General features: G+C 47.2%; 1 protein-coding gene across 1 annotated transcript in view; it reads right to left on the reverse strand.

The window, feature by feature from the left end:
• Window positions 1-12,289, reverse strand: part of LOC119975587 — a 639,245-nt gene that overhangs the window by 221,243 nt on the left and 405,713 nt on the right. The gene's annotated exons all lie outside the window — the stretch shown is intronic.

The raw sequence follows: 12,289 nt of genomic DNA on the forward strand, positions 1-12,289 counted from the left end.
GGGAATGTCAAAGGCAGCAGAGAAGTTGCTTCTCTCTCCACAGATGTTTTCTGACCTGAGCATTTCCAACATTTTCTGAATCTCTATCATATTTCCAACATTCACAATATTTTGCCCAACTGGCTGTGTGCACTTTAGGGAAGTGGAGACTATGGGCTGATTTTTTTCATAGATTTTACAGTGCAGAAGGAGGCCATTCGGCCCATCGAGTCTGCACCGGCTCTTGGAAAGAGCACCCTACCCAAGGTCAACACCTCCACCCTATCCCCATAACCCAGTAACCCCACCCAACATGAAGGGCAATTTTGGACACTTAAGGGCAATTTATCATGGCCAATCCACCTAACCTGCACATCTTTGGACTGTGGGAGGAAACCGGAGCACCCGGAGGAAACCCACGCAGACACTGGGAGGATGTGCAGACTCCGCACAGACAGTGACCCAAGCCGGAATCGAACCTGGGACCCTGGAGCTGTGAAGCCATTGTACTGTCCACAATGCTACCGTGCTGCCCCCTAATGGAGGCCCCCTAATTTGATGGAGCTGTGGAAATAACACCAGTTTGTCTTCATGGGGACAAATTATTTCAATTGGAGAGGTTAGGGAGAATCGACGGTCATATTTACAAGTTGTTCAAGGACAGAACTCCAGATCCATCAATCATTAGAAGTAACAAGAACATTTGATAAAAACCATCAAACTGGGGCAGCAGGGTAGCATGGTGGTTAGCATAAATGCTTCACAGCTCCAGGGTCCCAGGTTCGATTCCCAGGTCACTGTCTGTGTGGAGTCTGCACGTCCTCCCCCTGTGTGCTCCGGTTTCCTCCCACAGTCCAAAGATGTGCGGGTTAGGTGGATTGGCCATGCTAAATTGCCCGTAGTGTCCTAATAAATGTAAGGTTAAGGGGGGGGTTGTTGGGTTACGGGTATCGGGTGGATATGTGGGTTTGAGTAGGGTGATCATGGCTCGGCACAACATTGAGGGCCGAAGGGCCTGTTCTGTGCTGTACTGTTCTATGTTCTATGATGTCTATTTGGTCCATTTTTGGAGGAATTGAATTGAAAAGCAGAGAAGTGATACTGAACCTTGTTTGGATCACACTTGGACAGCTGTGCACAGTTCAGATCAACATATTGTAAAAGGACAAAGGAACTGGAGAAGATGCAAAAAACATTCATAAGGATTATATTGAGAATTGGGAGATTGCAACTATCAGGAAAGACAACAGGTTAGCACTCTTTTCCCTAGAAGAGAGAAGATTGATTGGGGGCAGGGGGCAGCATAGAAATCTTTGAAATATGGATTATAATATAAAGAATTTGGGGGCAAATGGAGAGATGATGTTCCCAATTGTGTGGGTGAGCCCAAAACTATGGTCCATAATAAATCCAATGAGTAATTCAGGAAAAACCTCTTCCCCAACAGAATGATTAGAATCTGTATAGGTCCCAGTTTGTCTATCACTTTCTGGGGTGTATAGGTCCCAGTTTGTCTATCACTTTCTGGGGTATGTGGAATGTTAGTTCTGTTCTCTCTTCACAAATTCTGTCAGACTGCTGATTGCGCAAGATTTTCTGTTTTTGTTTCAGATTCCAGCATCCACAGTAATTTGCTTTTAGATTAGAATCTGGAACTTATTCCCACATGGAATAGCTGAGGCAAATAGCTTTGATGTATCTGATGGGAAGCCACGTAAGTAAATGAGGGAGAAAGGAATAGAAGGATCTGATCATGTGGTGAGATAAAATAAGTGTGGTGAAAGCTTTCGTCATTCATCAAACCTCATGAACCACTGACTCATTCTTGCAGTTAAGAGTTTGAGGAGTGTGAGGAGGACCCCCCAGGCTCATAGGATCTCTTACTACAGATGCACCTTGTGTAATATCACACAAGGACTGATACATGGATGAGAAGCTATTCAAGTGTGAGGAGTGTGATCGCGCCTTTGCACAGTTATCGGCACTCGTGAATCACTGGCACATTCACACTGGGCCGATACCTACACGTGTGCTGTGTGTGACAGATACTTCTCGTAGTCAAATAATCTTCGCAATCACCGACAAATTCACACTGGGGAGAAACCATTCATGTATGATGTGTGTGAAACACAATTTTCATGATCATCGCATCTCCATGTACACCAGTGCAGTCACATGGGAGAAACCATTTCCATGTGAGATGTGTGACAAATCATTCTCACTGTTATCAATCCTCCACATACAGCAATGCATTCACACAGGGAGAAACCATTCACGTTGAGTGACAATTATTTGTCACATTTATTGATCCTCCACATAGGGGAAGAACCATTAAAAGGTGAGGTGCGTGACAAAGCATTTGCACATTTATTAACATTCGTGAATCATCATAGCATTCACATGGGACAAACCATTCACATGCAATGTCTGTGACTGAAATGTCTGACATAATTATCACAGTCATTGCATCTCCACGTACGCCAGTGCAATCATACAGGGGAAAAACCAGTCACAAGTGAGGTGTGTGAGACATCATTCTCCCAGTTCATGAAGTCCGTAAACACTAATGCATTCACACGGGAGAAACCATTCAGATGTGAGGTCTGTGATAAATTATTCACACTGTTATCAAGCCTCTATGTATCAGACAATCCACACAAGGGAGAAACCGTTCAGAGGTTTGCAATAAAGCAATATCTACAAAACTTCTAAAACTCCAAATGATTCACAAGGGAGAGACCCTTCAGGTCTGATACATGACCAAACCTTCACATGGTGATCACTGGTGAATGACTGATGTATTCACATAGAGGAGGGACTATTCAGATGTGAGGTGTATGACAAGTCTTTCTCAAAGTGATTGTTCCTCCGTGCCCACCAATGCATTCACACAGGTTAGACACTGTTCAATTGTGAGTTCTATGATGTTGGTTTTGTGATGTCTTCAATCCTCCTGATGGAGCAGATAATTCACAAGTGGGCGAAACCCTCAGGAGTGAAGTTTGTAAGGTGGCTTTCCATTTCACCTCCTGATTCACCAGAGCACAATCAGAGGGGAGGAACCACTCACATGTGAAATGAGCAGCAATTCTCACAAATAATACAGAGAGGATAGATGCTGCAGACAGATCCTGGCCATCACCCAAGGGACACATGCACAACTGTGGGAAAATATCCGGTCCCTTTACAGCATCGCTCAACAAAGAGAAGGTTGGAAAGTGAAACCATCTACTGGAAATCGATCGGGTCAGGGGAACTTTGAAGATTGCGCTCCATGGTGCCTAGAAATTCCTTATCCATTAAAAGGAAATGGGGGAAACTTCCGGTGGTGACATGAAGGTGGAGGTTGCACGTTGGGTGCCCCCTGCTAGAGTTTCTGGTTTTTAGCCCATTATGCTGGAAGGTCTGAGGAGTTTGTGGAATGTCAAAGTTCCAGAAGAAGAATCGGGAGGAAGGGGCGAGCGAACGTCTGTTGATGAGTGTGGCTGTGAGTTTAACGGAAAGGTGGCGGGTGCTAGTTCGTCAGAAGGGGCCACTCCCATTAAGGTGGAAAAACTGACTGAAGTGGTGTCGGGGGAGTTTGAGCGGCAGTTCTTCAAGCACGTCAAAGGGCATCAGAAAGAGAAGATGACCTTGCTCAAGGAGTGGGTAGATGAGACTCTTGCCCTGATAAAGGTGGCTTTGACAAAGACATTGACAGAAGTGCAGGAGCAAGGAGAGGTGTTGAAGGGGTAGAGCATGGCGACCAGTTCACCTCGATGGGTGAGGAGCTGCAGAGTGTGGTGGAGAGCAATAAAGGGCTGAGAGCTAAAGTGGAGGACCTGGAGAACAGGTCGCAAAGGCAAAATTTGATGGTCGCCAGACTGCCTGAGGGGGTGCAGGGCCGGAGGTCGACGGACTACTTTGCGGAGATGTTTGTTAAATTGATGGGGGAGGAGGAGGAGGACCCCTCACTTTATGGACAGGGCCCATCTGTCACTCCGGCCGAAGCCAGAGATGAATGAACCACCGAGGGCTGTGATAGGTTACTTACACAGCTACCAGGTGAAGGTGAAAATATTGAAATGGGCGAAACCGAATTGTGAGGTGAAGTGGGATGGCTTTGGTATTCAAATATACCAAGATCTTACAGCAGAGCTGGCGAGAAGGCAGGCAGCCTTTGGTCGGATGAACGCAGCATTGGGTAGCAACATGTGGTTTCAAGTGGTCGAGCTGGTGAAGCTGAGGGTGGTTCACAACTCAAAGGACTGGGACAGAGATGAGTTTGGACTTGGATGATGTTGACCATGATCCTTTTTCTTTTATTTTGATGTATACTAATTTATTTTTGGTGTGGTAATGGGAAAGGGAGGGTTTGGGGTTGGTAGGGTTTGGCTGGGATTTTGTGTGTTTTTTCATGTTGGATTTGTGGGATTATGGGGTGGCGAGTTTGGAAGGTTTGGGCATAGGGACTGGGTGTTGGTTTTGTTTCCATGTGGGGGGATAGGGCTCCGGCAGGGGTCACCTTGCTAACAAACTCAGGTTGGCGAGTGAACGGGAGCAAGGTGGAGGAGGGTCTGAGGTCGTTGGATCCTGTATGGACATGTTTCGATGAGCTTGAGAGCTGTGAATGGTGGGGGGGGGGGGGGGGGGGGGGGGATGGGGATGATACTAGGTGAGATGTTTTCAAGAGAAAGTGGTTGGGGGATTCTGAGAAGGGGAAGGGTAGGGGGCTGACAGTAATAGACCTGGGTTCCGCCTGATGGGCCTCGAGTAGTGGGTATGGCGGAGAGAAGGGGTGGGGGTGAGAGATCCCCAGTCAAAGTGGTGATGTGGACCATGCCAGGGCTGGGGGGACCGGTGAAGTGATTAGGAGTGTTCTCACACTTGAAGAGTTTGAAAGCCGATCGGGTGCTATTGCAGGAGACACATCTGAGGGTGAAGGACCAGATGAGGCTGAGGAAGGGCTGGGCGAGCCAGGTGTTTCACTCAAGCTTTGACAGCAGGACGCGGGGAGGATGGTGATTCTAGTGGGCAAGAGGGTGAGGTTCCAGACGGGGAAGGTGGTTGCAGAGGCAAGGGAGGAATGCCAATGGCTGATAGAGGACATTTTGGAAGTATATAAGGTATGTGGAGAACTTCCGGTCTTCTGGTGAGAATGGAGTCCAGGTGGTTTGATCTTCTGTCTACAGGGAAGGTGGTTCGGCAGCTGAGAAAGGCCAGGGGGTCGTTTATGAGTATGGGGAGAAGGCCAGCCACATGTTTCCGCAGGCAAACAGTGGCGAGGGAGATAGTTCGGGTCAGAGATGAGACCAATGAGCTGGTGGTGGCGCCAGAGCAGGTGAACAAGTTATTGAAGAGTTTTATGGGGACCTGTAGAAGTCAGAGCCACCAGAGGCTGCGTCGGATATGAGTGAGGTTTAGGGGCTGTTGAAGTGGAGAGGAGAGGGCGGGATTGGAGGAGCCAGTGGGGGTGGAAGAAATGCAAGTAGCAAAGATGCAGATGGGTAAGGCATCCTGACTAGATGATTTTTCCATGAAATTTCCTGAAAAGCTTAGGATAAGTTGCTGCCGCTGTTGGGAGAAGTATTTGAGGATGCGATTAAGGGGTAGGGACTCAGCAGAAATGATGGGTCAGGCATCCATTTTGTTGTTGTCTATAAAGGAGAAGGATCCGGTCGATTGTGGGTCATATAGGCCCATATTATAGATAGAACAGTACAGCACAGAACAGGCCCTTCGGCCCTCGATGTTGTGCCGAGCCATGATCACCCCTACTCAAACCCACGTATCCACCCTATACCCGTAACCCAACAACCCCCCCCCCCTAACCTTACTTTTTAGGACACTACGGGCAATTTAGCATGGCCAATCCACCTAACCCGCACATCTTTGGACTGTGGGAGGAAACCGGAGCACCCGGAGGAAACCCACGCACACACGGGGAGGACGTGCAGACTCCGCACAGACAGTGACCCAGCCGGGAATCGAACCTGGGACCCTGGAGCTGTGAAGCATTTATGCTAACCACCATGCTACCGTGCTGCCCCACAAGTGTTGGCGTTGAGGTTCGAGCAGTGCCTTCCGAAACTGATTGGGGAGAATCAGATAGGGTTCATTAAGGGTAGGCAGTTGTCGTTGAATGTGTGGTGACTGCTGAATGTGTTGCTTTCTCCATCAGAAGGGAGTTGGAGGTGGTGTTGGCGTTGTATGCAGACAAGGCATTTGATCGGGTGGAGTGGAACTATCAGTTTGCAGTATTGGAGAAGTTTGGCATTTGGCCGAAGATTGTGGCATGGGTGAAATTGTTGTATGAGGAGCTGATAGCGTGTGTGCGAACAAATAACATTAATTCAGGGTACTTTCCACTGCATCGGGAATGACAAAACCAACTCCACCCCCTTAAAAATGACTTTGCCAAAAGGACTGGCAGGCACTGAAATAAGAATTAAATCCGCAGTAGAATGTTCATCTTAACTGCCTGCACAAGACCTACCGCCGACTGTCCCACCTCAATAAATCCGCCTTCTGTTTGCGCTGGTGATAGAGCCCTTAGCCATTACCCTGAGGTGTTTGGATTTTTGGAAGTGGATAGTGAAGGGGGGATGTGAAGCACCTCTGTAAGAAGATGACCTCCTGTTATATATTTCAGACGTGAGCTCCTCTTCAGTGGAGGACATAATGGGTCTGCTGAAGAAATTTGGGGCTTTTTTGGGATATAAGTTGAATTTAGGGAAAAGCGGGTATTTTGTGGTGTCTTCCCCAGGGGTGGTGGTTGCCGTTTTGGGTGACAACAAGCTACGACAAGTATTTGGGGGTGTAGGTAGCCTGAAATTGGGCACGGCTCTGTAAGCTGAACTTTACGACTCTGGTTGGCGGGTGAAAGCAGATTTATTGAGGATTGACAGTTGGGCGCAGGCAGTTAAAATGAACATTCTACTGCAGCTTTTATTCTTCTTTCGGTGCCTGCCAGCCCTGTGGACGAAGTCATTTTTTAAGGGGGTGGACAGGTTGGTTTTGTCATTTGTTTGGGCAGAGAAGGTGGCCAGGATAAGGTAGGGAACACTTTCAAGAGGCTGGCTGTTGGGAAGGGTTGGGCCTTCCGAACTAGTATTACTGGGCGGCGAACGCGGAGATGTGGGGCTGGAGTAGGGAGGCGGAGGCTTTACAGGTGATGATGGAGGTGGGTTCCTGTTGGGGTTGCGGGTTGACAATGGAACCACTTCCATTTGCCCCAGGGAAGTATTTGGGAAGTTCTGTGGTGGTTGCCACGTTAAAGATTTGGAGACAATTTCGGCAGCATTTTAGGTTGGGAGCGTGGTCGAGGATAATGCCGATCCAGGGGAACCTTGGATTTGAGTCGGAGAGGATGGATGCGAGGTTTCGGGAATGGGAAAAGAGGGAGTGAAGGAGATGAAGGATTTGTTTTTGGAGGGGCGGTTCGCAAGCTTGTTGGAGTTGAGGGGGATGTTTGGTTTTCTGTAGGAGGAGGGTTTTCGGTACATGCAGGTGCGGGACTTTGCGAATCAGGTCTTTCTGATAGTGCCTGCCTTCTCATTGATGGAGGAGATGCTGTCGGTAATGGGGTTGGAGAGTGGGATCATCTTGGCGATTTATGGAAGGATTTTGGAGGATAAGGTGTCTATGGAGTGGGTTAAGGCCAAGTGGGAGGAGGAGTTGGGGATGGTGCTGGAGGAGGGATTGTGGAGTGGAGCACTGTGGAGGGTGAATGCCTCAACCTCGTGCACAGGGCTGGGGTTGATACAGTTGAAGGCATTTGACAAAGTCAAGGATGAGCCGGCTGAGGGGGGGTAGAGGATACTTGCGAATGGTGTGGGAGGGACCCGGCTAATCACGTGCATATGTTCTGGGGATGCCTGAAGTTGGAGAAATTTTGGGGATCGTTTTTCAGCACCATGTCGACGATCCTGCATGTGGTTTTTGAGCCGAGTCGCCTGAGGGCCATATTCGCGGTGTTGGACCTGCCAGAGTTGCAGATGGGAGCGGGGGCAGATATTTTAGACTTCGCCTCATTGATCACTTACAGGCTGGTTCTGTTGGGGTCGAGGTCAGCTTTTTGACCCTGTACCACAGCGTGGCTGGGGGATCTAATGGAGTTCTTACATCTTGAGACGGTAAAATTTACCCCAAGGGGGGCAAACGAGACGTTCCATTAGAGATGGGGTTTGTTTATATTGCATTTCGGAGAGGTAGTCACCATCAACTGTTTGGAGGTGTTGGGGAGGGGGGGGGGGGGGGGGACGGTTGGTGCAGGGCTTATTGTATTTGGGGTGCAATGTTTGTGCTTTTGTAAAATGTTAAAATGCTAAAAGTTTGAATGAAAATACTTTTAAAAATAAATAAAAGGAAATGGAAGGTTGAACTGCAATAGGAGTTATTTATGGAAGACTGAATGAAATTTGATTGGTGGCCCATCTTTTTACCTGCTCAAATACCTGGAGAGAATATAATTGGCAGCTCATTACTCGGTACCTCAGGCACAACATATCACTGTCAAATTTGGTTCCTCCTCCGCAAGTAGATGTAGGTCATTACTTATCACATTCTGGTCATACCCAAATTTTAAGGAGCATTGGGATAGGATTCAAAAAATTGGTCAAGGTATTCCACATGGACATCCCACAGACCCCTTCCCCCAGCTGCTCTATTAGGTACAATTCCAGAAGGGATGGAAGGAAGAAAACATTTACAAATTTTGCTTGGAGTTCCCATGAAGGGTATCACCCTCAATTGGCAGAAACCCATATGCCCAACCTATGAAACTTGCTTATCCAAAGTAAAATAACTATTTGAGATGGAAAGAATCACACTTGCATTAAACTTAAGAGCAAAGAATTATTTCAAAGATGGATGTCAGTAATGGGAATATTGTTCACATGAACTAAATCACAGAGAACACTCCCCACCACAACCCAACTCACATATTTTATTTGCCGCCCCCCATCTTTTCTTTACCAGGCTTTCCCATATTTTTCTATAGTCATTTTTCACTGGTACTCTATGTAAGGAAGCAACTTTTATACTATTACGACACCCTGGGTGAGTGCGCCATTGACTCCAGACCCCAGAGTCCCAACACAAGTGAATGAACCAATAATTTGTATAAAATTTGGAGAATGTTTAGCCCCTTGACTGTTCAATAAGTTATAGCCACCAGGTTTGTAAGTTGAATTCCAGGCTTGGAAGCAAATAGACGTATTAGCGAGAGGCAGCACGTTTTTGTGAAAGGGAGGTCGCGTCTCACTAACTTGATAGAGTTTTTTGAAGAGGTCACAAAGATGATTGATGCAGGTAGGGCAGTGGATGTTGTCCATATGGACTTCAGTAAGGCCTTTGACAAGGTCCCTCATAGCAGACTGGTACAAAAGGTCACACGGGATCAGGGGTGAGCTGGCAAGATGGATACAGAACTGGCTAGGTCATAGAAGGCAGAGAGTAGCAATGGAAGGGTGCTTTTCTGATTGGAGGGCTATGACTAGTGGTGTTCTGCAGAGATCAGTGCTGGGACCTTTGCTGTTTGTAGTATATATAAAATGTAACTGGTCTGATTAGTAAGCTTGCAGACGACACAAAGGTTGGTGGAATTGCGGATAGCGATGAGGACTGTCAGAGGATACAATAGGATTTAGATCGTTTGGAGACTTGGGCGGAGAGATGGCAGATGGAGTTTAATCCGGACAAAATGAGGTAATGCATTTTGGAAGGTCTAATGCAGGTAGGGAATATACAGTGAATGGTAGAACCCTCAAGAATATTGACAGTCAGAGAGATGTAGGTGTACAGGTCCACAGGTCACTGAAAGGGGCAACACAGGTGGAGAAGGTAGTCAAGAAGGCATATGGCATGCTTGCCTTCATTGGCCGGGGCATTGTATAAGAATTGGCAAGTCATGTTAGCATGGTAGCATGGTGGTTAGCATCAATGCTTCACAGCTCCAGGGTCCCAGGTTCGATTCCCGGCTGGGTCACTGTCTGTGTGGAGTCTGCACGTCCTCCCCGTGTGTGCGTGGGTTTCCTCCGGGTGCTCCGGTTTCCTCCCACAGTCCAAAGATGTGCGGGTTAGGTGGATTGGCCATGCTAAATTGCCCGTAGTGTAAGGTTAACGGGGGGATTGTTGGGTTACGGGTATATGGGTTACGTGGGTTTAAGTAGGGTGATCATTGCTCGGCACAACATCGAGGGCCGAAGGGCCTGTTCTGTGCTGTACTGTTCTATGTTCTATGTTGCAACTGTACAGAACCTCAGTTAGGCCATACTTGGAGTATCGTGTTCAATTCTGGTCGCCACACTACCAGAAGGATGTTGAGGCTTTAGAGAGGGTGCAGAAGAGATTTGCCAGGATGTTGCCTGGTATTGAGGGCATTAGCCATGAGGAGAGGTTGAATAAACTTGGTTTGTTCTCACTGGAACAACGGAGGTTGAGGGATGACCTGATAGAGGTTTACAAAATTATGAGGGGCTTAAAGAGTGGATAGTCAGAGGCTTTTTTCCAGGGTAGAGGGGTCAATTACTTGGGGGCATAGGTTTAAGGTGCGAGGGACAAGGTTTAGAGGAGATGTACAAGGCAAGTTTTTTTACACAGAGAGTAGTGGGTGCCTGGAACTCGCTGCTGGAGGAGGTGGTGGAAGCAGGGACGATAGTGACATTTAAGGGGCACCTTGACAAATACATGAATAGGATGGGAATAGAGGGATACGGAGCCAGGAAGTGTAGAGGATTTTAGTTTAGATGGGCAACATGGTCGGCACAGGGCTTGGAGGGCCGAAGGGACTGTTCTTGTGCTGTACTTTCCTGTGTTCTTTTTGAACACAATAACAGTTTATAAAGAAACAAAGCTGAAATATGCATTCAGCCAGTACTCCCAGACAATAGGTTTTACTCATTTATCAACCTGGGCCTTCACAAACAGAACAGCTTCAGGCCTGTTCAATTCTTACTTGTTTCCAACTCCACCAGAATGACCAACTGTCTTACTGAGATGAGAACAGAGTTCCCCACATGAGATTTTCAAAAGGATTTTAAACAACTGATCCTGTCTTAAGCTGGTGACTGGATTTCCCCGCAGTTCAGCTGAGCTGTGGAGAGAGAATAATCTTTCCTTGGATCTTCAGAAAGAATCCATTAGATGAAAGAGAGATCAGTCATGACCCTCCAGCTTCTGACATCAAAACACAATCACAGAGACCATAAGATATAGGAGCAGAATTAGGCCCATCGGGTCTGCTTCGCCATTCAATCATGGTTGATATTTTTCTCATCCCTATTCTCCTGCCTTATCCCCATAACCCCTGATCCTCTTATTAATCAAGAACCTATCTATCTCTGTCTTAAAGACACTCAGTGATTTGGCCTCCACAGCCTTCTGCGGCAAAGAGTTCCACAGATTCACCACCTTCTGGCTAAAATTTCTCCTCATCTCAGTTTTAAAAGATTGTCCGTTTAGTCTGAGATTGTGCCCTCTAGTTCTAGTTTTTCCTACTAGGGGAAACATCCTCTCCACGTCCACTCTATCCAGGCCTCGCAGTATCCTGTAAGTTTCAATAAGATTCCCTCTCACCCTTCTAAACTCCAACGAGTACAGACCCAGAATTCTCAACCGTTCCTCATACAAGAAGCTCTTCATTCCAGGGATCATTCTTGTGAACTTCCTCTGGACTCTTTCCAAGGCTAGCACATCCTTCCTTAAATATGGGGCCCAAACCTGCTCACAATACTCCAAATGGAGTCTGACCAGAGCCCTAAACAGCCTCAGAAGTACATCCCTACTTTTGTACTCTAGCCTTCTCGACATGAATGCGAACAATCATGTCAACTTCATAACTGCCGACTGATCCTTCATGTTAACCTTGAGAGAATCTTGAAAAAGGACTCCCAAGTCCCCTTGTGCTTCTGATTTCCAGAGCATTTCCCCATTTATAAAATAGTCTATGCCTCCAATATTCCTTCCAGAGTTCATAACCTCACACTTTTCCACATTGTAATCTATCTGCCACTTTTTTGCCCACTCTCCCAGCCTGCCCAAGTCCTTCTGCAGCTCCCCTGCTTCCTCAATACTATCTGTCCCTCTACAGATTTTTGTATCATCTGCAAACCTAGCAACCATGCCTTCAGTTCCTTCTTCCAAATCATTAATGTATATTGTGAACAGTTGTGGTCCCAACACAGACCCCCTGAGGCACACTAGTTACCTGCCATTCTGAAAAAGACACCTTTATTCCCACCTTCTGCCAGTCAACCAATCCTCTATCCATGCCAGGATCTTACCCTTAACACCATGGGCTCATCTTATTCAACAATCTCCTATGTGGCAG

This window comes from Scyliorhinus canicula, chromosome 13, assembly GCF_902713615.1.
Source record: "Scyliorhinus canicula chromosome 13, sScyCan1.1, whole genome shotgun sequence".
Lineage (NCBI taxonomy): Eukaryota > Metazoa > Chordata > Chondrichthyes > Carcharhiniformes > Scyliorhinidae > Scyliorhinus > Scyliorhinus canicula.